Consider the following 26,335-nt stretch of genomic DNA (forward strand, 5'->3'; position numbering starts at 1 on the left):
GGCCAAATTTCCGTAATATGAAAGTAAACGTGCAACAAAATAGTCTTGCTAATGGACATCTAAAAATAATTTTATTTCATAATCAACAATAATTTGTACCGAGCTTGACGTCTAACACAGAGTCCCGTTCTTTGAATATAGTGCTCTTACTGACAGTTGTGGAAGCACGACCCATCTTCACAGCTGCAAGAGCATTGCCTGTTAAGTGTTCCAGTCGGGCTCAGAATTTTATTTTTTCTAGTAGTTTCCACAAGTTTATAATGTGGTCATGAGTTAACTTGGAGATCATGGTTCTCACAGAAAACATGGCATTTCATAATAAACTACCCTATGCATGTCACAATACAGAAGTTATCGCTGTAAATGAAACCGGTGAACAGAAACTAGTGTAGGACCCTAATATCTGAAGCCGAAGTGGAACATTTATGTTATGCCGGTACAGTTTAGATGTAGACACCTTTGGAAAAACATGCAGTAACAACAAGACTAAACATGTCATTATTTTTTATAGTGAAGAAGTAGTTTTATAATAGCAGAGACATGTTTTATTTCGCCTCATACACGCTCGCGTGAATAGCTATATCACTTGCGACAGACATGCACTGTTTCGGCACGCGAATAACGTGTTATTATCAGTCTGTGTCGGTATGTTCGCCCGCCTGATGAAGAAAGCTTTGTTCTGTTGCCGAGACATCGTAAATATTTGTCACGAAATTTCAGCCGTTCCTTAGAGTATATTTTAGTTATGGTATACACTAGAAAACAGGAAAATGATTACTTGTAGATTAGCACACAGCCTTTTCGGTTCGACCGCTACGGTCGCAGGTTCGTCGGGCATGGATGTGTGTGATGTCCTTAGGTTAGTTAGGTTTAAGTAGATCTAAGTTCTAGGGGACTCATGACCTCAGAAGTTAAGTCCCATAGTGCTCAGAGCCATTTGAACCTTTTCGGTTTTATTTATACTGATCTGTACTGTGTAATGTTATTGTTGTGGTCTTCAGTCCGAAGACTGCTCACATGCTGCTTCCTGCATACTTATGTCCTGTGCAAGCCTCTTCATCCTTGCATAACTAGCACAAGCTACATCCATTTGAACTTGCTTGATAGCGCTACATTTCCCCCCATCCAATCCCCCTCATTTCCCTCCGTTACCAAACTGACGATACCGTGATGCTACAGTATTAGTCCAATTAAACGATCTCTTCTGTTAGTTAAGTTGTATCACTTATTTCGTTTTCTTACAAGTCGAAACAGTACTACCTCGTCATTAGTTATCCAATCTATCCATCAGATATACAGCATTTTTCTATACTACCATATCTCTTCACCTTCTATACTTTTTTTTGTATGAACTGTTTATTGTCCACATTTTACTTCTGTTCGGGTATGCAGTCTAGGCGAATACCTCCACTAAAGACTTCCTAACATCAAAAAATTACTTTCGGTATTAACATATTTATCTTTCTCAGAAACGCTTTTCTTATTACTGACAGTATGCAGTTTATACCTTCTCTATACTGACCATCGTCAGTAATTTTGCTGCAAAGGTGTAAGAAAGGGAGGCTATACATCAGGAGCTGCTCGACCACCTGATCCAGAGTATTCCAACCAGTTGTGCGGCCTGTGTACGTGTGCATGGTGATCATATCCCATACTGATGTCGGGGTACATGCGTAGGAAACAGTGGCGTTTTGTAGTATATGTGTTTCGGGACGGTTTTCTCAACTTATCACCAATACCGTGTACTTACAGATCTGTGTCGTGTGTGTTCCCTATGTGCCTAAGTTATTATCGCCAGTTTTGTGTTAGTGACAGGTTGTGTGGCACCACATTCTGCAATTATACTTAATTTATGAGCATGAGAGTATATTTATCAATGGTTTTCGTTGCTCGCTCAACACACAGGTTAAAAATACCGGGAATAGGCTACAAGAGACGTAACATTCCTACCTACGTGTTTCTTTTAATATACTTTTACTATTATTACAACTGTAGTCCGCTTTCCGTATACGTTGTAGATAACATTTCGCTCCTTGTATTTTATTCTTCCTATCTTCAGAATATCGAAATGTGTTGTTCTTTCAGCGTTATTATAAGCTTTTCGCAAGTCTACAAATGCTATAAACATAAGTTTACCTATCCACAATTTGTCTCTTAAGATAAATTATGGGGTCAATATTACCTCGCAAGTCCCTATATTTCTCTGAAAGCCAAATTGATCTTCCTCAAATTCGCCTTTGAGCAGTCTTACCATTCTCCTGTGAACAAACGTTGTCAGTATTTCCCAGCCATGAGTTATTAAGCTGACGGTACTGCAGTATTAACACCTGTAAGGAACTGCCTTTTTCAGAATTATAACTATTACATTTTTCTAGAAGTTAGGAGCATTCTGACTTTCCACATCTTGCGTAACAGGTGGAATATTAAGATAAGGGCTCAATGTTTATGAAGGAACGTCGCTCCCTCCAAGAGCCTTTTTTTGTTCTATAGGTTTTTCAGAGCAAATTCTTCTTGCAGTATCATCTCTCCCGTTTCATCCTCAACTTCCTCTTCCGTTTATATGATATTACTATCTTCAGGATTACTATGTGGCGCTTCTATAAAGTCTTTCCACATTTCAACCTTTCCTTCTTTACTTGATACTGGCTTGTTATCTGAGCTCTTGATATTCTTAGGGGTATTACTTTTTCTGCAAAGGTTTCCCAGCCATTTATATTAATATGTCTCTCCCTTAGCCATTCATGCGTTTTTCACTTACAGTATACATTAGCGAAACCAATACCAATGAACGCTTAGTGTGTTTTCTACTGCACAAATACTCCCGGTTACTAGTGATCGCCTTCAAATTAGGCCACATTTGAGTATAGACACATATGTATTCGTTCGCTTCACTGACAAAATCGTCGTTGCGTATAGTTTGCTGTGAATGAGCTAAGTGCCACGTTCCTCTCGTTTGTACCTCTTCCAGCTTCGAAAACTGAATTTTCGAAAACATAAAACGTCGTTCGGTTCCATAGAAGATGATTAAGGTGTATGCTCAAGAACTGGGATTTTTTTCTGGTTGAAAATTGCTAGTTTCATCAAACTTCGTGCACGACTGAGATGTTCTAAGCGATACCTTTCAATGGGGTACAAGGAACGTCTGCAACAGAGTACTAATTCCCTAACTCCGAATTCAACAAGCGTGCTGAAACTTCTTAAACCGGCAGGGTTCGGAAAGTAGTCACGGACTAATGTGCAACAGTTACCTATGGTTGTTAATTATTATAGTTTCTCTCCGCTCAGTACATTACTTTTTTCCCTTGGGGTGTTGGTTTTTTGCGTAACTATGTACTGTGTTCTTACGCACATCAAACATCTTTATATAATTGATAAGGTGTGATTTTTAAACTTTTATCGACGTAGCAGACAGAAGACATATTTTCAGTATTCCTCCAGATTGGGTATTCTACATGTCATAATATTCTAACTTAAGTGCAGACAGTGAGTACGTATTAGACTATTATTTTTAGTGGCTGACAACTTTTTCAGTCTTCGAAATACTGTGATAGCGGGATTCATCAGACTGGACATTTGAAAATGTATCTTTCCTGTAGCTTACGATTTTTTTGTTCGTCTGGATTGCATATATTTCTAAAGTTATCTCCGGTCTCAGTTCCAGTGAACCTTCTTCAGAGCGAGTATGTCGGCTACAAGAGTCACCCGTGTAATTATATAAGCAACGTGCATGATATGCCGTAGAATAGTATGTTGTTGTGCGACGCAGCACACATATTGTTTGTAGAATTTTAAGCGTTAATCTTCTGGGCTGTACACTCAAATCTGAAGATTGTTCTATGGAACCAAAGCAGGTCACAACTTAAGAAATTCTATGTTATATAGGTCGTCAAATAAATTTGTTGTACAACCATTGGCTGCGGATCTTCCCCAAAAGACAATATAACAAATATTTTTTGGGGTACATCTCGTTCTTGAGGAAGACAGCATTGTAAGCATGCCAAACGAGTGTGTGTAAATCGGGACATACTAAACCGTTCCCTCCCGATTACGTAGGAAAATAAAAGAAGGAAACAGGAGAGGAAGTAGCTATAAGTGATCCGTCATCACCTCTCGGGAGGTGGGCCCATCAGCAAGTAAGAGGAAGAGGCAGGTATGTAAGCAGACGGGCGATAGCATCAGAACCAAGGCGGAGGCAGTGCCGGACGCCGGCATTCCCCCAGGTCCCGTCCCAAACTACACGGACTGCTTACCGCTGCTTCCAATTAAAGACTCACTGCCGCATCCCCGAATAATCGGCCTCAAGTGGACGTTCCACAACGCCCCTTGTAAACACGACGATACAGGATGTTTTCTTAGATTTACGGATACGGAAGTGAATCAAGTTTCCTCGGCAGAAGCAGCTTCTAGGTACCCGAAGAAACGTCACAAATTATATAAGATTTTAATCCAGTCTAATAATAAGGGACTGCCTAAAATAATACAGTATTTCCAAGATAAAAACGGCCCAGCTTCGTAAGTAAGACATGATTTTCCTGTTTCCTGCAAGCTCGATACTCTGATCATGGACGATGTCAACTGGCACACCTTAAGTTGCCCTTTTCCTGTGAATAGAGGTGAGTGTAATATGGATGTGTGCACCCTTCACCTTTATTACGGGTCAAACTCTGCTGCAGATGTTTTCAATAAGGTGTACGAAAGCCTGTAGAACAATGGTAGCTGATTCTTCCTCAAGGCCCGAAACAGGATACGGCAGTCACGGTGAACGCTGGGCCTGGAGAGAAGGCGACATTCGAGGGTGTTCCGTTGGGTTCAGGTCGGGACTCTCAGCTGGGAAGTCCATTTGAGGAGTTTTATTGTCGACGCAGAATATGCTTTATGACACGTTGCACTGTCATGCTGATACAGTTTTCATCTTCCAATTGTTCCTCTACTGTGCGCAGTATCTTTTTCTTTTTTTTTCTAATCATCAGTCTTCCGACTGGTTGGGTGTAGCGCCCCATGAATTCCTCTCCTCTGCCAACCTCTTTATCCCAGAGAAGTACTTGCGACGTTCTTCCTCAATTATTTGCAGGGTGTATTCCTGTCTCTGTCTTACTCTACAGTTTTTGTTCCCTACAGCTCCCTCTAGTACCATAGAGATCATTCCCTGGTGTCCTGACAGATGTTATATCATCCTTCCCTTTCACCCTCGTCAGTGTTTTCCACATTTCCTTTTCTCACCCATTCTGAGCAGAACCCTTACCATTCCTTATCCACCTAATTTGTCACCATCCGTCTGTAGCACCACACCTCAGATGCTTCGATTCTCCTCTGTTCCGGTTTCCCCACAGTCCATGTTTCACTACCATACAATGCTGTACTCCAGACGTACATCCTCAGAAATTTATCTCTCAAATTAAGGCCTATATTTGTTAATAGTAGATTTCTTTGACCAGGAATGCTCTTTTTGCCAGTGTTACTATGTGTTTGATTTTCTCCTTGCTCCGATCGTTAAGGGTTATTTTGCTGTCTGGGTAGTAGGAGCTATAACTTTATTTACTTCGTGATCACCTGTCATTAATTTTCCTACTCGGATAGTAAAGTATAGCAGCACATTGATAGATAACACTTTTATAGACCAAGATAGGTTTAAAAACATAAATTCTTGTCCTGTTGGGAATGGCCTTTCTGATCATGATGCTCAACTAATCACGGTATATGACATAGCTACTTTCAGTAATTCAAAACTACCCTCCAAAGTTGTGCGTTCATTTAATGACTCAACAAATAGAAATTTCAGTGAAAATCTTCAGCAGTTAGACTGGGATGAGGTGTACAAGGAACCTAATGCTAATTTAAAATATAACTTATTTCATGATACACTTGTAAGAGAATTTGAAAACTGTTTCCCCAAGAAAGTCGTGCAATCTACTTATAAGAAACCATGCAAAAAACCTTGGCTTACTAAAGGAATAAAAATATCTTCTAACCACAAAAGAAAACTGTATCTAACAACAAGAAAGAGTAATGACCCAGAAACAGCCAAATATTGTAAAAAGTACTGTGCTACATTAAGAAAGGTTAGTAAATAGTCCAGAAGCATGTGCAGCATGTCTGAGATTAATACCTCTGATAACAAAATCAAAACAATTGGGAATATTATTACAAGGGAAACAGGGCAACCAAGAGTACAGGCTGATGGCATCACCATCAAAGGCAGTGGAAACTTAATAAATAACAAGATGGGAGTCGAAAATATTTTGAATAATCATTTTTTAAATGTGTAGAGAAAATAGGATCTACATGTTTTCTAGAAGAAGCAAGGCAGTTAATGGAAGAGGCCTTACCCACACCATTTGATACAATTGAAATTCCACCCACCTCTCCTTCTGAAATTAGGAAGATAATGAATTCTCAAGAATAAAAGCTCACATGGAATTGATGGCATTTTCAGTAGGATAATAAAAGCTTGTTCCGAAGAAATAAGTGAGATTCTTAGCCACACATGTAATAGCTCTCTGAGGCAGAGTATTTTCCCAGATAGACTGAAGTATGCCATTGTTAAAACATTGCATAAAAAAGGGGATACGTCTGATGTCAACAACTACCGCCCAATCTCTATTCTGACTGCCTTATCCAAAATTCTTGAAAAAGTAATGTATTGTAGAGTACCTTTGTAAAAATAAAGCTTTAATAAAATGTCAATTTGGTTTCCAGAAGGATTTTGCAATGGAAAATGCTATATATACTTTTACTAACGAAATATTAAATGCTCTGAGTAATCGGAACTCACCCGTTGGGATTTTTTGTGATCTATCAAAGGATTTTGATTGCGTAAATCATGGAATACTTCTAGATAAGCTCAAGTACTGTGGTATGAATGGGACAGTGCTGAAATGGTTTAAATCATACCTAACTGGAAGAGTGCAAAAAGTTGAAATAAGCAGTTTACATAATATGCAAAAAAATCTGGTGATTTCTCAAACTGGGGAACAATCAAGAATGGGGTGCCGCAAGGTTCGGTCTTGGATCCTCTGCTGTTCTTAATGTATATTAATGACTTGCTATTCTATATTCACGAAGATGAAAAGCTGGTACTTTTTGCCGATGATACAAGTATAGCTATCACACCTGACAGACAAGAATTAACTGGTGAAATTCTAAACGATATTATTCAGAAAATCATTAAGTGGTTCTCTGCAAATGGGCTCTCATTAAACTTTGATAAAACACAGTATATACAGTTCCACACAGTAAATGGAATGACACCATTGATAAATGTATACTTCGATCAGAAATCAGTAGCTAAGGTAGAATATTCAAAATTTCTAGGTGTATGCATTGATGAGGGGTTGAACTGGAAAAAACGCACTGAGGATCTGCTGAAACGTTTGAGTTCAGCTACTTATGCTATTAGGGTCATTGCAAATTTTGGCGATATACATCTCAGTAAATTAGCTTACCACGCCTATTTTCATTCTCTGATTTCGTATGGCACCATATTCTGGGGTAACACATCACTGAGTAAAAGAGTGTTCATTGCACAAAAGCGTGTAATCAGAATAATTGCTGGAGCTCATCCAAGATCATCCTGCAGACACTTATTTAAAGAGCTAGAGATCTTCACTGTAGCCTCACAATATATATATTCACTTATGAAGTTTGTTGTTAACAATCCGAACGAATTCAAAAGTAATAGCATGTACATGGCTACAACGCTAGGAGAAAGGATGTTCTTCACTACTCGAGCTTAAATCTAACTTTGGCACAGAAGGGGGTAAGTTATGCTGCCACAAAAGTCTATGGTCACTTACGTAATAGCATCAAAAGTCTGACAGATAGCCATATAGCATTTAAAAGGAAATTAAAAGAATTTCTTAATGGCAACTCCTTCTACTCATTAGATGAATTTTTGGATATAGTAAGTGGGTAATTTCCCCATGCCCCACCCAAAAAAATTGTCATGTAATATTTTGGTAATATTTTGTGTAATGTAATATCTTGTATAGAAATCTTTTATTAACCTGACACGTTCCACATAATTACGAAGTGTCGTATTAATGATCTATGGAACAAGTACTAATCTAATTTAATCTAATCCTGATGTTAAGTTTTCGATGTTCTCATTTCTGCAGCCATTCATGGACCCATCTTCCAAAACAATGATGGAATTTTTATTGATGACAATGCACCGTTTCACTGGGCCACAACTGCTCGCGATTCGTTTGAGGAACATTGTGAACAATTCGAGCGATTGATCTGGCCACCCAGATCGTCCGACGTGAATTCCATCGAACATTTATGGGACATGATCGAGAAGTCTGTTAGTGCACAAAATCCTGCACCGGCAACCCTTTCGCTATTCTCGACAGATATAGAGGCAGAATGGCTCAATATTTCTGCAGGGGACTTCCAACGACTTGCTTAGTTCACGCCACGTTCAGTTGCTGCACTGCACCGGGAAAAAGGAGGTTCGACCGATATTAAGACGTATCCCATGACTTTCGTCACATCAGTGTACTTCTCTAATCTCTAAAGCTGTGTTCATGTCTCCTTTTTCCATAGTAATACAGCAGTCGCAGAGGTAAGCAACCTGTGTGGCAGTAAGTGTGCCTGTATACTGTTGATCTAAGCAGTTTTGAGGAAAATTTCGTAGCAGCCTGCAGGTGCTTTGCTGTATGCCAACATTTTGTAAAGGCATAACCATTTATCATACACAGAGCTCATGATATACAGACTTGAAGCTAATTTAGTTCAAGCGAGACAAACTGAAGCTAGTTATTACGTTATGTATTTTGACATTTCGTAAATTACAGTCGGTAGGATATTTATTACTGGACACACTTATGCATTCAGAAGTGCCACTTTACGAGAGCGCGTTACAAAGATTTACAGGCGGTTTTTGCCTCCACTAGTGCTTTGTACAGTTATGAAGACATACTTCGAGAACAGCTGCGTGCCTGCATCACTGGACTGGCGATCTGGTTCGTGTTTTGGGTTTTCGCATGACGCATGAATCTTCTGCGTGCACAGACTCTGAGCACGTCGTGTAAACCGTAATTCCACAGTAAATCATGTAGTTTATAGATATACACACAGGCCTCCCGTCGCGTTTATCTGTTCCAGAACGGAATTACTACTTTGAATCATGTGAACAGACATGATTATATTCCTTCAGTCAGCACGTTATTTCAGATTCTAACAGTTTTTAGGGACTTCAGTTATTTCAAGATAAACTTCTTTGCACTGAAGAATGATAAGTAAGCAATAATTTGCTGAAAAAGAGAAAGACTTAAATAGAAAAAAAGAACTATGCAGAAAGCATTACACACAGGATGCTAGCAAGCAGTGTTCATTCTATCCGCAAAACGGATCAGTTTCAGGCTTGATTTCTTTGGAAAGAGGAAACCATTGTGCCGTATGTTTATCATTCGTAACTTTATTTTGAACAAAGACTTTATAAAGTAGGGCGTAACTGTGACAATTGGAAGCAGAGGAAAATAACTGGTTCTAACGGCACTGTTAAGATTTCGGAAAGATTTATAGTGGAACAGAGACGCTTATTAAGTTTTAAGTCTACAGTGAACAAAAGCGAAAATTGGTTGGCGCCCATCCTCACTGAGCGTCGATCGCTAGGAATGCTTTGGACGACACATTTTCAGGTCGCTGGATTGGCAGAGGAGGGCATCTTTCCTGTTCCCCAAGATCTCCAGAAATACACCAGTTACATTTTTACCTTTGGCTTTGTGAAAGATGCTTTCCACCTGACATCGGTGAGGGACATGCAGGAGCTGTGAGCTCGCATGAGGGCAGCAATTGCACACGTTAATAAGAACATGCTGTGGTGGACGTAGGAGGAACTGGAATATCGTTTAGATGTGCTCTGTGCTAGTCAGGAGAATAATGAAACATACAAGAAGCAGACAGCAGAAGTGAAAAAACTAAGCAGGAAACTCCATAAAGACAGTTGGGATAACTTTGTTGCCAGGAGGAAAACGATGTCCATGGGAGACAAACACTTGCATATAAAATTGCAAGACACCTGAATATCAGTGAAAAGGATGTGGCAGATATCAATGTAATAAAGAACAAAGACTGGCTGCCTTATTACAAGCAAATGAGTAGAGATGAACACAGAAAGTGATGAAGATACTGAAACAAATCCAGATCATGTTGAATTCCAAGAATTAGAACATGTGCTCAGATATACGAAGAACTGAAAGGCAGTAGGAAGTGATTGCATTAACAGGGAACTAATAAAATTTTCTTCGGTAGCATCTAAGAAAAGGTTCCTCAGATTTCTGGATAACAAAGGAAATACCAAAAGAATGGAAGATCTCACTTATAAAACTAATATTTAAAAAAGGAGACAGATCAAAACCCGAAAATTATAGAGGCATGTCACTATTAAATACAGTGTATAAGATCTATGCTAGAATAATAAGCGAAAGACTAAAATCCATAATGCAGTGTCTGCTGTCAGGAGAACAACATGGATTCAGAAAGGGGAGAAGCTGTACAGGCAACATATTTGTTGTTTAGAGAAAAACATAAAGAAACACACTTCCTTTTCGCCGATTATGTAAAGGCTTTTGCTAAAGTAAATCGACAGCTATTGTGGGAAATTTTTAATAAAAAGAGGTATACTGGTGCACATTGTTCAGGAAGTTGAAAAGATCCATGCTAATACAAGAATCCAAATATTTGGGGATAATGAAGAAACAACAAAGATTATTAATTTAAGAGTTCGACAAGGTTGCAGTCTCTCTCCACTGCTTTTTAATATATACATTGACGACATTATACGGCAATGGAAAATGAAACTGAAAAGCTATACATATAACTTCAATCAAAAGGATTACATTATGACTTTGTTATTCGCAGATGACCAGGTGTTAATTTCGAATAATGAAGATGGACGTCAGAGAGTTGCCTACGAACTACACCAAACATGCCACATATATATAACATGTCAATATCAATACAAAAAACAAAGGCCATGGCTATCTGTGGAAAAAATCCAGTAAGAACAAAAATAATTATAGACAACAAGATTATAGAGCAAGTAGATAGATTCAAATTTCTAGGAACCATGCTGTCGTACAGGGGAGACCTAGATCGAAAACACAAAATTAAGAAATTTAACTAAGTAAATGGCACTATCAGAAGAGCCCTCCAACGTACAGTAAGAACAGAAACATACCTAAAATTTTATAAATTTATGTCAGTACCAACATCACTATATGCAAGTGAATCTTGGGTAATGAAACAGAAAGAGAAAATAAGATTACAAGCCAATGAAATGAAATTCCTCAAGTACATAGCAGGATACACCAAGCTAGACTACAAAAGAAATACAGATATCACGAAGGAATTAAATATTTTCGACTTAAAACAGTAAGGTTGACGAATACCGACAAAAATGGATATCCCATCTGTTACGAATGGACAAATCAAAATTACCACTACATTTTTGGCGAAATACTCTGCAAGGTAAAAGATGAATTAGAAGACTCGCGAAACGATGGAAGGACCAGGTGTAGCTGCAACAGGCTGAGGGAAAGCCTAAACATGACGGAAAAAGCACCTTCCCACATATCCCCACTTCTGAAATATACGTGATCAAAGTAGTGAAGATAATTTCAGAATTTCCTACATACAGTATTCTTCATTATTGTCAAGCAGGCAACCACAGTAGACATAGCAACATGCTCATCGGCAGTTGTCATCATGGGAAACCATAGTATGTATTTACGAGGCTAGAAAACCATAACTAGTTTCATAGTCAGATATTTACATTCACACATTCAAGTCTTTATCCAAGACCTTCTCTAGACTAGTCAATGCAGTACGCTGCTGTGTTCTGTCGTACTCATCCACGCTTACTTACTTTACCTTCAGTTAGGATTTCGTCTCGGTCTTATCTTATCTAGGTTGAGTCCAGCAAAAGAATTTCCTATTTCCATCACTATCAGTTCCATTTTTTGCTTTACTGACTCCGCTGATTATTCTAAACACATAGGTGAGCACTGCTGGGGAACCTGTTTATGATTGGTATCTGCACTGTAAGTCCATGTCTTCCTGTTAAGCGTTGATGTAGTCATTCCGTTTCAGACACATGGGAAGATAAATTTGGAAAACTTTCCCAAACGCACACATGTCATTTGTGCTTTTCTGTTTACTTCTTTTCCTGTTCGTCTAGTCGTTAACTTTGATTGGGCTGAGTACGAAAACTGGTCTATGACTTCATTTTTCTTATGTAATGTTTTCCTTAGCGTTTCTTGCATATTGGCTTACTAACGTTAACTGGGGGTGTGACAGAACATGACAATAATATGCGCTCTTTCTAGTAACCTTGTTGTCGATTACAACAACAAACATTATTGTCCTGACTATATCTGCTATCAGATTATCTTTATCCCTCTTTTGTACAAGTTCAGCTAATGTGGATACTCCACATCTTTCTTAAATAGTTTAGTTTATCAGGATTCTTCCTACACTTTATACTGTGAAATGGGGCAAATGATTTACTCTATTACTAGCGTCTGTAATGTTTTTGTTAGGTGATGATGATGATGATGAAGTGCCATACTCCCTAACACAGCGAAGGGGACGCTGCGGGAGAGCCGCACCGCCGTACTAGGCAAGGTCCTAGTGGGGGTGGTTTGCCATTGCCTTCCTCCGACCGTAATGAGAATGAAAGATGATGATGAAGACGACACAACGACACCCAGTCATCTCGAGGCAGGTGAAAATCACTGGCCCCGCCGGGCCGGGAATCCAACCCGAAACCCCGTGCTCGGGAAGCGAGGACGCTACCGCGAGACCACGAGCTGCGGACCAGGTACAAATATTATATTGTTAGGTACAAATATTAAAACAGACATCTTAGACCAAGTCTTAAAGTAGGAATGAAACTAAATTATGGAAAGGATAAGATAACTGTATAAAAAAGAAAATATTTAATTATCGTCTACAATTATTATTTATTTAATCAAAAACTTTCGGCCTCTTAGGTTAAACTCAGGTGATAACTGAATGTTTCACAGTAAAATTCTGTTTGACTTGCAGAGATATTGGTAGTAATGATACAACATCTTTACAAAGAAAAGTACTACATTGCAGAACTACAACAGCTGAACTTCATGCAGGTAAGGCGTAATCTAATAGCAAAGACAAAATGAAATTTTAGTCACGTGGTAGTGTGTATTAGATGATTCGTGAGAACTGTGGTACTCTGTATGTTGTTCAGTCAGGAAGACCTGTGGTAATTAGTTTGTCAGACCATGAGAGAAGCTTTAACCTTTGAGGGACATGTTTTATCCAGGCAAATAACAATGACAATGTACATTGTGATGGCTTAAATTCCATCAAAAGTAACAGAAAGATGACATTGCTGGACATAATTGACATTAACAAACATTAATACAGAATGTCAACTTGGTTTTAAAAGTCCAAATACAGTTTTTTATTTCACCCCTTTTAAAAATAATTGCCTGTTATTAAACTGGTAGGTTTCAATAGTAAAATTCTTTTTAAATTAAAATTAAGAAAGTAAGTATTTTAGTTATAACTTTGAAAAAAAATGTTTGTAAACACTCTGTGTCTGTATCTGTAGTGTCTCTCACACATAATTTTATTTACGATTAACGACAAGCAGTTATCACTTGACGACGACTAAGAAAAGGTGAAAACAGTTTTATGAATAAATAAACATTAGTTGCAGAACACCAGGAAAGACATTCATTTTTGTTACTATCATCTTAGTCTTACTGTTACTGATTTCCAGTTCTACTTTATTGCAAGCTCCAAAATATTAGGAAACCGTAGAGACGTCAGTAATTAAGTCATTTGTTTGCCCTTTTTCATGGTATAAAATGGGAAAAGGTGTAAATGGACTGAAGTATATAACAAAGATTAGTTAAGACACATCATGTAAAAGAGGGAGAAAGATAATCCGACGGCACATATAGTCAGAACTATATTTTTTGTATTCGAATCGACAGAAATATTACTAGAGGAAAAAACGAAATCATAGTAGTTTTCGTGTATGGTTGATAAAAAGTATCAAAAATCAAAAGCAGGTGATTGACTACGATTCTATTGCAATAAATCCAAGAAACGTTTTGAATTGTTAAAAATTCCAAGTACCATAATTAACGTTTTCCACAGTTTTCCTAACAACATTACCCATATCTGAGGTAAGTGACGTAATCTAGCGCCACAGTGTAATGGTTTTCCCCAATCATTACAGGGATGGGTACTTCCTCAAAGTCATGGCAGACTTTCTAATCCATCGTTGGCCAGCCCAGTCTCTGTCTGTAATTATATCAATGTCTAGGGACACTAAGTACCTTTATTTTGCACTACATACCGTCGTTACTAAAATTTTCCAATCAACGTTACATTTTGGCAGCATTTCAGAGAATGTTCACCTGGTGTTATCCCCAATTAAAACTCAAAGCACAAAATGTTGCACAAATGATTTCCAAATTTTTATTAATTTTCATGCCTAGTATTAATGTACTCGTACAATGACTTCCTGACTCAAAGAGGATGTATTTTACTGTAAAGCTGCAATCGCCACTATTCCATTTATTTTATGATTTGGGCACGCAGCTGTCTGACAGCCTCAGCTTCGAGATCTTAATTACGCCTTCAGTGGATACGGGGAGTCTCTTGTTAAAACACTTTGAAAAGACATCACACAGCGCCTTGTAACACAATTAGGAAAATAGCCGACCACTTTGTGGGCCCATAATAACTATAAGTGGCGCGTCTTGACGACACACACAAAATCTATCTCCTTCCGTAGTGGCTCTTTTAGATGGGCTTCTCGCTGCCACAGGGTGTTATAAATCAAACATTTTCAGCTGCCTTTTTTCCGATAACCCCATTAGTATGCCTGCTGCAACATTCTTAAATGTTGCATGTGTCATCAAAAAGCAGTATTCGTGGGAGCACATATTTACTTGTTTTCTGGGGAGAGCAGGATGGTAAATTATAAATAAAAATTTCACGGAAGGTACGATTTCTGATAACAGAGGCGTTGATTTTACAGAGATGTTGAACAAAGTTCGTTCTTAAAGGACTGTTGTCCGCGAACGTAAACTCCACAGTCCTACGAAGGTACATTATTTATATGTATTTGCAGTCCTTGGAGAATAGGCTGCATTCAAGATATTTATTTATAACATTTTTGTAAAGACAAAATAAATAATAATTACTGATAGTTAAAAAATACAGGCATTGTGTCTTAGCTTTCTACTTTGACGACCATAGGGCGCCGCTGAAAAGACTACAGTATTCTGAATTACGGAGAAGCTCTACACCACGTTGCACTTCTATTTATGAGCTAAAAAGCTATTCTAAAGATGTTTTGCTCTATTACTTAAAAGGAATGAACGAGCACCTAATTGGCACACTGCTACTTGAGGCGTTCCTTGTGAATCCATTATTTCTTCACTTCATTACCTATTGCGTATCAATAACAAAAGACTGTGTACCCGTTAACCCCAAGGTTGTTGTACGTGCTCATAATGCAAGCATAGTAGCTGCAGATTCAGGTCGGGGAGTGAATAAAAAGACCAATAATGTAATGCATGAATAGGTTCTTATAGTAAAATTCCAACGAAAGTAAATAGATTCAATTATTATTGCTTTTCCTTCTACATGACTACTCTGCAATTCACATTTAAGTGCTTGGCAGAGGGTTCATCGAACCACAATCATACTCTCTCTCTACTATTCCACTCCCGAACAGCGAGCGGGAAAAACGAACACCTCTTAAAGTTATTGAAATTATAATTGCACCAAGCTTAAGATGGAACGAAACAATAACTGATTATAACAGATGCTGCGAAAGCGCCAGGAAAACAAACATATAAAGAGACTGAATGTTATATATGTAGTCTTATTGGATACGGGAGGGGGAGGTATTCTACGTTTTTACAATATTGGTATGATTAATAAAGTGGAGAAGATATTATTTTAGGACTGATGGAACATGAAACATTCTCATTGAAGAGCCATACTCATGATCTCCAAGAGAAATTTACTAACACAGTATTATCCACCATCATGAGTTTTGCAACTCTTAAGCTGATTAACTTTGCATTCACCAGTTTTCTGATAACGTTTCTGATCATTTTTGTGGTAACTCAGAGGAAAGTAATTTTTGGTCCGAAGTCTTACTCTCAGAGCCACATCCATTGTATAGGTCACTATTTGATGGTGTTCGAACTTTACAGTGTATCTACTGTCTAGAGAAATTTATTATGGATAGGTATTTTCATGTGAGGGCGGTGGATATTAAACATACCAAAGACGTCCAGGCCATGAGGGATGGTATACCTGGAAAAATTTTCTCCGTCGTTCAGAAAACTATCTATTACTCTACAGTACATATTTTCAACAGGCTTGCTTGAGAATTTATTGTAACTAATGCGAAATCGAAATAGTAAAGATGAAAACGATCTGTTCAGTAATACGTGTGGTGGTTGTTACTATAATTTGAGAAATTAATGACACTTGGGAAATACTGTTTTGTACTACAGTTACAACTGTCACCAGTCCAGTCCCAGCAACCCTGATACCGGTTTTTGACAGTGTCGAGATTTCTTCACGACATCACATATACGTGGCCATGACGGTCAACTCACTCGTTCCGAGTGTATATTTAGTAACTTATAATTAAGCTCTCATACCGAAACGTTTCACCTATTAATCATTAAATTTATATCACAGTCATTCATCATATGTAGTAAAGCCTTCAGTGACAATGTAACGGTGTTCCATTAATTGAATAATACAGTCAGAAAGAAATCACAATTACTAAACTGAAAACAGTAATCAAATTAAAAACATCCCTTCGGTCTTCGCTTCACTTGAAGAATTCTAACAGCACAGCTGGTTCCGAAGATGTTGTCTTATTGCTCTGCAAACGAAGTAATTCAAATAGAAAATGTACAGAGTGATAATATCAATCACGAGAGCATCGTTTTGAAAGAGTTCGTTCTCATCCCAACACTGTCGGCCACGTCCAACCTACGCCGCTTCACTAATTAAAAGCGGTTCTTCCCTAATTAACGTGGAGCATTGAGTAAATAAGTACTTACAGTGGATCATGGGCGGGCCGAGTGGGACTTAATAACATGGGGGGAGTTAGTGGGACGGGACAGTCATGCGCGGTTAAAGGCATCCACTGGCCAGATAACTCAATTAGTGGGCCACTCACTGTAACAGTCTTCCGGATCACTGCCTAATAAGGGACACGCAACTGTTAACGGAATTCGTTTAGCTGCCCTGAAAACAGCTGCAGGTGTATCATTGAACCTTTCCGATGAGAATTACGTTTTCGTAGGTTGGTTACATACTCGAAGGAAAAACGTGACGTTCGTTCAAAACTGAGAAAAACCCGTACGGTAACCACGGTTTTTTTTATTTTCAATGGGTGGAATGGCCTAGTACTTTACTAGAAAATAATGTTCATCCTTCGATTACGTAGTGGAAACGAAATATTTTTAGGCCTGGTGGTATAGCAACAACGTGTTCGATCAGTGATCTGACCACGCTGTGTAATACAAAAACTAAATGAAGTTCTCGACGATGAAATCTGAAAGATATCATTGACATTCTCGATTGAAAGTAATTGATCGTCACGCTTCGGTGCAACGCTGACATCCAAATTTTGTCCAGTTTAGCAGTTTCGTCTTTCCTGTTAAAATTATTACGGTGTTTGTCAATCTGTTCATAAAAGCAACTATTGTACTGAAAGTAAGTTGTGGTGAGGCAGTGTCGGAACAATGTCACAATATCGGTAGGAAAAATATCCGCTATGCATTAGATAGTATTGGTCGAAACGAGTGTTTTGTAAGCTTCTTCCTCTGTTGATGGACGACACTTCCTGAGGATTCTTCCAATGAATCTCAGTCTGGCCTCTGGCTTGCTAGCGATTAATTTTATGTGGTCATTCCATTTCAGATAGCTCAGTACATATATTCCTAGGTATTTTATGGAACTAATTTCTTCCAGTGATTTCTCTGCAATCGTGTAATCATACAATGACGGGTTTTTCTGCCTATGTATTCACAATACATTTGTTTGTGTTGAGAGTCAACTGCCACTCCCAGCACGAAGCGTCGGTCCTCTGCAGATCTTCCTGCATTTCGCTACAATTTTCCAGCATTCCGACCTCTCTGTATGCAACTCCCTCATCCACGGAAAGCATCATGGAACTTTTGACATTATCTACCATGTTATTTGTACAGGGCGTCCAAGGAGGATTGGTCAAAATTCATGCATGTGAGAAGAAGGATCATTCGAAGCCTCGTATGTACCTTATTTCATCCTAACCAGTGTCCATTAATACTTCGGTTATTACATTTTTTTTCTTCTTTATGTTTATTGCCAGACGCAGATTCTTGAGCTCTCGAGGTTGGGGAAAAACGTTTTCAGATTTAGTCGTTAAAGAGACACTAAGGGAAACGCACGAGGTGTAGTTATAAGGTTTCGGTTATCATCTCGTAGAAATAAAATTACGTACTTAACTTTCTAATTATCGTGCAATAATCCACCTTTTTTCCAACGATCCGAGTCATGTTGTTCTGGTTCCTCAAGCCGCGTGCTACGATTCTGCAGACAAAGAAACAAAATACGAATTACGTAACTCCATTTTTTCCAGACGATATTTAAAACTTTATTACTGATCTTCGTGTAAAGGTTCCATAGTATCTGACAGCTTTTTGACTCTCGACGTTCTGGAAATATCACGTTACCACCATGAGCGGTTTAGCGAAAAATTCCAAAAGTTGAATAAGAAAACAACAACAACAAATTACAGCATTATCACGGTTGTAGCGTTATTGTGGGCGAATAATTACGTAACAGCACATTAAAGCCAACACTGTATTAAGATATACTGAAGAACCAAAGAAACTGGCACACCTGCCTAATACCGTGTAGGGCCCTCACGAGCACGCCGAAATGCCGCAACACAGCGTGGCATGGAGTCGACTAATGTCTGAAGTAGTGCTGGAACGATTTGACACCATGAGTCTCTCAGGGCTGTCCATAAATCCGCAAGATTACGAGGGGGTGCAGATCTCTTCTGAAAAAGCACGTTGCAAGACATCCCAGCTTTGCTCAATAATGTTCATGCCTGGCGAGTTTGGTGGACAGCGGAAGTGTTTAAACTCAGAAGAGTGTTCCTGGAGCCACTCTGTAGCAATTCTGGACGTGTAGCGTATCGCATTGTCTGCTGGAATTGCCGAAGTCCGACGGAATCCACAATGCACAGGTGATCAGCCAGGATGCTTACGTACGTGTCTCCTGTCACAGTTGTGTCTAGGCTTATCAATCCAACAGCACGTGCCCCACACTATTACAGAGCCTCCACCAGCTCGAACAGTCCTCTGTTGACATGCAGTGCCCATGGATTCAAGGAGTTATCTCCATTCCCGTACATGTCCATCGGCTCGTACATCTAGGCAACATGTTTCCAGTCATCAACAGCCCAATGTCGGTGTTGACGGGCTCAGGCGAGGCGTAAAGCTATGCTACAATGCTAAGTTCCTTCAGACACGCATCGATACCCGAATGAACTTTGCATCGTAGTTCGGAATAACACATACACTGCAATGCCGTATTAATTCGTCATGGTTCGGTCAGTTTGTACTAAACAGAGGGTGGTTATAGTGAAACTTTCGCCACTTGAGCCAGTGTAGACCGGAAAATCTTTACCTTACGGGCGCCCAGCTTTATAGCAGTGGTATTCAGTCTTTGAGCTACACAATTTGAGTTGTTAGTACTGCTCGTGGCACGATTTACAGTAGGTGCCGGTAGTGGTAAGGCGATTAATGAGGAACTCCGACACCAAAGACATACAGCGTAAAGGGCACATCTAACTTTCATCCGCTTCGCCAACATGTGATGTCTGTTATACGGGAGGTAAGAGATTTGGAATCAACTGTTTTGATGCACGAACGACCTCCGCCTAACCTTGCTCATGAGGTCACTTGGTTACTCCGTAACAGCATACCAAACTGCGTGGTCACTAAGATCACCAGAAACGAACTAGTGTCATTTCTGACTAAGAGTTACCCAAAGGGTAGGGTTTATCTGCGGGGCACTAACACACGTCGGAGACTGAAGATGAGCAGAGCGAGGGAGATAGCCAACATCCCATGTGAAATGACTTCGGGCAGCAGTAGAGCAATCCAGGATGTCATGGATGCATATGATCGCCGCATCGAGCAACATTTGTAAACTGGAGCGTAAGCAAGGAACGCAATTAACGAATGTTACACTATCATGTGGAAATTAAAATGTCTTTCTTCCAGTGATTTATTCGTTATTTCTCTTGCCCATATTCTTACAAATGTTTCCACTAGGTTTCATTGTCCTACGACCACTCGTTTTCACGGGTGCTCTCTTAACAGTCGAAAGTTTAGTTATAATCAACCTGTATTTGTAATTTATAAGCACGAAACTTCCTCCTGAATCAGTGTATCTATTAGTGAAAACCGTATCAAAATACGAACAGTGATCCCTGAATGAGCCCGAACATATCGGGAGAAACCACGGTAGGAGAGTTTAGTTCATATATGTATGGCTGGCGTAGAGATCAGAGGGCACTAGCAAGAGGAGTGAAATTGTCAGACGACGATGCAGAATCAGTGAGAACTCGTCATACTGAGATAATATCCAGTAAATCAGGAACCACAGTGCTGATTGGATGAGTAGAAATTGAGCAATTTTATGGAGTTCCCAGGGGCTCAAACGTTTTTGGAATCGGTCACACAAGCTCATGATGTGTTGGGGCTACTCATGAAGTGTTGGGGCTAATGTTGGTTTCAAGAGAAATATAGAGTTCTTTTGCCAGTCCTGATTTTCAGAACCGACCTTAGCGATTTCATGTGGCTGGGTCTAACTCGTATTCAGCTGTAGGGCTAATAGCAGGCTTGAGCAGACTTTGATAAAATAAACAGAATTTTCTAACAGTGTACAAGCCAGCAAGCTGTATTGATTCTGCGGAACATTGCGTTATTTTAATGGCTGTAGAAGTTTATCCCGAGGTTTCTCTGAGTCCGAAGACTTGCAAGTAATACATTTGCATGTAAAGTTGAAATTGTTAGAGGTGTATAATTGTCACACAATCTGTGGAACCCGAAGCTGATCTGAGTGGAGAATTTGTGGCTCAAAACAATGGAGTGGGCGTTGTAACGCAACAATCTTCAAACGAGGGCCAAAGAGAGGCTGTTGGTTTTCGCGTTCCTTTATCTAGCGTGGCGTGATAACATCACGTACCGTAGTTGCGTACGTCAATTTCCTTTTGGTCTGCGTAGATAACGGCAGCGCAGGATCTTAAGAGAGGGAAAATTACAGTGTTTAGGATCATCAGAAATGGGAATCCTAGTAGCAGATCTACGAAATCCAGAGACGCGCAAACAGATTTGTGACCAGATAATTCAGTTAACTCGAGAGTTTTATTAGGATCTTTTCCATTCTTTTCGAAGGTGAATTTTATTTGCGGGTCCATAAATGTTAAAGTATTTTTCAGGGAACAGCACTACCAAGAACACATCTTATTGTTTTTATCTTATTTATTTATAATTCATTCTGGTTTTCTTGCGACTAATTTCAGGGGTCGCAGCCTCATTTTAGTCTTCCACCAGAGGTGATGCCAAAGTCCGGCTTGACAGCCTCAATGTGACAATAGGTCTGCGACCACGAAACTATCGATAAAGAACAGAAATTAAATACAAATAAATGAAATGTTGTGTGGCTATGGCCTCCCACCGGGTTGGCCGGCAGCCTGGTGCAAGTCTTTTGAGTTGACACCAATGCGGCGACTTGCGGGTCGATGGGGATGAGATGATGATGATTAGGACAACACAACACCCGGTTCCTTAGCGGAGAACATGTCCTACCCAGCCGGGAATCGAACCCGGGCATAGCAGTTCGTAGCGCTGACCACCCTGCTATCGGGCCGGACATACAAATAAATGTAAACAATAAACTGTATTCGTGAAAGTGCTATTTCCAGAGAAATAGAGTGACAGTGTTACTGGGATGGAGTAGTTTCTGTTATCAACCATCTCCGCTCACTACATAAGGAGACGCTTATTCTATAAACAGGCAATGGTACGGGCTATAGTATTTCGAGTTTCTGTGTACGGATGTTGTGAGTCCTCGAAAAAAAACCCTAATATAGTAGAATAGACCCCCTTGAATTGTGGTGTTGGAGGAAACTCGTTACTGTTCTGTGGATTGCAGAGAGAACGTTTTGATCGGTTTTAAACGAAATAAGTCCAGATTTCCCCATGGAAAGTCGGATACTGAAACAGAAACTGACCAACGTTGGGCACGTCATGAGATGTGCTACATCGAAGTCTACATCTACACGAATATTCTGCAATTTACAGTTATTTACAGTTACATGTTTGTTAGATTGTTTGTAGAACCACTTTCAGATTACTTCTCGACTGTTCCACTCTCTAACCATGTGAGAAAAATGAAGATAAAGTCTTTTCGTGCGAGCTCTGATTTCTACTATTTTATCACGATGATCACTTCTTCCTATGTCGATAAGAGTGAAGAAAACATTGTTGCATTCGGAGTAGAAATGCGGTGACTGAAATTTCATGAAAAGATCTGGTGGCGTGTTTAGAGATGTAGTACTGCCACTGCCTATAAGATCATGGCAAGAGAGATTAACGCATTCAGTCATTTTGCGCTACTTTTGCAAGTGAACCGGAAAAGGAAGTAATAACCAGCGGTAGTACGTGCCTGACCTACCGTGGGTGTAGGTCATAGCCTCTACATCTACATGTAGAAATTGTGCTGTACAGTGTGGTACAATAACATTACTGTACAAGCGTCGTTGGCGATAGGGGGAAACTTTTAAGGAAATGGCGGAGAGACTCGGAGAGATAGCCATCGCGCCGAGTGGAAAGGCATGTTTACTCTGCCGGTGCGGATTCCGCACCGCTGACCCATTTCGGTTCGCTATCTGCCGCTTGCTCGCGGACAGCCGATGCCGAGAGTTGATAGCTATCTGCACGCGCAGGCTGCTGGAAGCGTTCCGCCTCCAGCGGGCAGCCCCGCATGGCTCCAGCTCGACCCAGTGGCCGCCAACTCGCTACTGGGAACAGCAGTAACGAGAGATCCAAGCAATTACTGTGGACGAGTGCAGCTTCAAGCCTTGTTAGGGCCCACCCATGCTCTGACTGGGCTTTAAAACGTTACTGTAATAAGGAGATTTTCTCACACGATATCCTGTTAGACATGGATGATGGCTGCAGGTAGGATCCATCTAGAATAAAAAATGCCCCAATCATAGCACATATAAGGTGCATCTGTACCGGGCAGAGAGAGGGACGTAAAAGGAGACAAATACGTTTCCGACTTACTTGGCAGCTTCAAAGACATTTAACTCGAAACACCGTGACATTTTCGCGCTTCTTTACTTTTAATATTAGTACTCAAGCCAAGCAATACAGCGCATCGTGTCAAATAAAGTAACATGATACATGATGTCACCCTCCTCCCAAGGAGCAAATCCACCCCAGAAATGTTACCGCCCACCCTCCAAGAAGAACTTTTTCACCCATTACATGCACGCTTTTCAGCAATATGATATTATGCATTGTTTACTATGGCTGGCGAAACTTCTGGATTGACACAGGATTAGGTGCTTTAGCCTATAAATTGCAAGGTGCAGGTGCCGTAACACCTGACAGCCTCACTGAGTTGGCGGAGTAAGGTTAACTCGTAAAAACAGCGCATATATGGTTCAAATGGCTCTGAGCACTATGGGACTTAACTTCTGAGGTCATCAGTCCCCTAGAACTTAGAACTACCTAAACCTACCTAAGGACATCACACACATCCATGCCCGAGGTAGGATTCGAACCTGCGACCGTAACGGTCGCGTAGTTCCAGACTGTAGCGCCTAGAACAGCTCGGTCACTCTGACGGGCCAGCGCATATATGTCACGATGTTTTGATCTAAATGTCTTTGAAGCTGCCAGATAAGTCGAAAAGCTTTTCCCTCCTTTTACGTCCATAACTCTCCCCTGGACCTATTCGCCTTTTTTGTGCTATGATAGGAGATTTTTCATTCTGTTTCTCAACCGCCACAGCTTCATAGCCTGGCAAGTGTTGTAGATTTTTGTTGACTCCGGTGCCGACTGATCCTTTACAGGTTTTTTATTGTCTTCCGAACCATATTGCTTATATCATGGCAACGGATAAACCTTTCACAAAAGAACAAGACGATAATTAATTACATAAACAGATTCGCAAAAGTCTGAAACACAGAAGTGCCGCGCACGAAAACGCTCATAAAAAACATTTGCTTTGCACGTAAATTCCGAATTCAGGTAAATTTTCAAAGCGAATTTTCAATTTTATCGTAAGAAAGCATTTTTTATTTATTTGAATCATTTTTCGCGCATTCAGTTCAAGTAAGAATGAGTTTTACGTGCTACAGTGCTGTAGTAAACCATCGTATCTCGACAACGGATAAAGATTTTTGGATAAAAAAAAATCAACTTGTAGAAGTCCCGTGGACGTGGGACCACTGCCGATGATGTGATCTACAACGTGTTGTCACCACTGTCAACACATGTGACAACACGTTGTAGACCTTACACTGCCGATGTATGCAGACCATGACAATTAATATTACACGGCTTCTACGATTCATGGGTCAAGGAACTAAAGTTCTATTTTGGTTTATAGTGGACTTGATGATGGTATAAATGTTGCAACGAAACTAGTCGTCTGAAATAAATTTCTTTGATGGTACGTTTGTGGTGGCCCCATTTCCATTCTTTTTAAAAAATCGGACTTAATCCATTTACTTAGCTTAGTGCAAAGTTTGAATTAATTCGTGCAATAATAATTAAAACAGAAGTGGCGCATCTCCCGGAAAAACGTCATTTCTGCAGGTATCTTTAGGTAAAATCCGAGCAGTGCACATACAAATGGTGCCATTAACTGCTCGTTAATTTCAGCGAAATTAACATATTTTGCAAAAGGAATTAATTCATTTGCACAATCTGCGTGGGCGCCAGGTCCGGTACGTCCTGCAAACCTTGCTTAATACACTGTAACATAGCTACAGTTTCAATGACGTACAAATGGCCGCTGATCCGGGCTAAACAAAAAACTTTGCACCCCACGCTCCTACACTCCTGGAAATGGAAAAAAGAACACATTGACACCGGTGTGTCAGACCCACCATACTTGATCCGGACTCTGCGAGAGGGCTGTACAAGCAATGATCACACACACGGCACAGCGGACACACCAGGAACCGCGGTGTTGCCTGTTGAATGGCGCTAGCTGCGCAGCATTTGTGCACCGCCGCCGTCAGTGTCAGCCAGTTTGCCGTGGCATACGGAGCTCCATCGCAGTCTTTAACACTGGTAGCATGCCGCGACAGCGTGGACGTGAACCGTATGTGCAGTTGACGGACTTTGAGCGAGGGCGTATAGTGGGCGTGCGGGAGGCCGGGTGGACGTACCGCCGAATTGCTCAACACGTGGCGCGTGAGGTCTCCACAGTACATCGATGTTGTCGCCAGTGGTCGGCGGAAGGTCCACGTGCCCGTCGACCTGGGACCGGACCGCAGCGCCGCACGGATGCACGCCAAGACCGTAGGATCCTACGCAGTGCCGTAGGGGATCGCACCGCCACTTCCCAGCAAATTAGGGACACTGTTGCTCCTGGGGTATCGGCGAGGACCATTCGCAACCGTCTCCATGAAGCTGGACTACGGTCCCGCACACCGTTATGCCGTCTTCCGCTCACGCCCCAACATCGTGCAGCCCGCCTCCAGTGGTGTCGCGACAGGCGTGAATGGAGGGACGAATGGAGACGTGTCGTCTTCAGCGACGAGAGTCGCTTCTGCCTTGGTGCCAATGATGGTCGTATGCGTGTTTGGCGCCGTGCAGGTGAGCGCCACAATCACGACTGCATACGACCGAGGCACACAGGGCCAACATCCGGCATCATGGTGTGGGGAGCGATCTCCTACACTGGCCGTACACCTCTGGTGATCGTCGATGGGACACTGAATAGTGCACGGTACATCCAAACCGTCATCGAACCCATCGTTCTACCATTCCTAGACCGGCAAGGGAACTTGCTGTTCCAACAGGACAATGCACGTCCGCATGTATCCCGTGCCACCCAACGTGCTCTAGAAGGTGTAAGTCAACTACCCTGGCCAGCAAGATCTCCGGATCTGTCCCCCATTGAGCATGTTTGGGACTGGATGAAGCGTCGTCTCACGCGGTCTGCACGTCCAGCACGAACGCTGGTCCAACTGAGGCGCCAGGTGGAAATG

The 26,335-nt window shown here is 40.7% G+C and overlaps 1 protein-coding gene across 3 annotated transcripts in view; it reads right to left on the reverse strand.

Annotated features, from left to right (window-relative positions):
* Positions 1–26,335, reverse strand: part of LOC126284886 (uncharacterized) — a 687,599-nt gene that overhangs the window by 340,576 nt on the left and 320,688 nt on the right. The window lies entirely within an intron of this gene.

Source organism: Schistocerca gregaria, chromosome 8, assembly GCF_023897955.1.
Source record: "Schistocerca gregaria isolate iqSchGreg1 chromosome 8, iqSchGreg1.2, whole genome shotgun sequence".
NCBI lineage: Eukaryota > Metazoa > Arthropoda > Insecta > Orthoptera > Acrididae > Schistocerca > Schistocerca gregaria.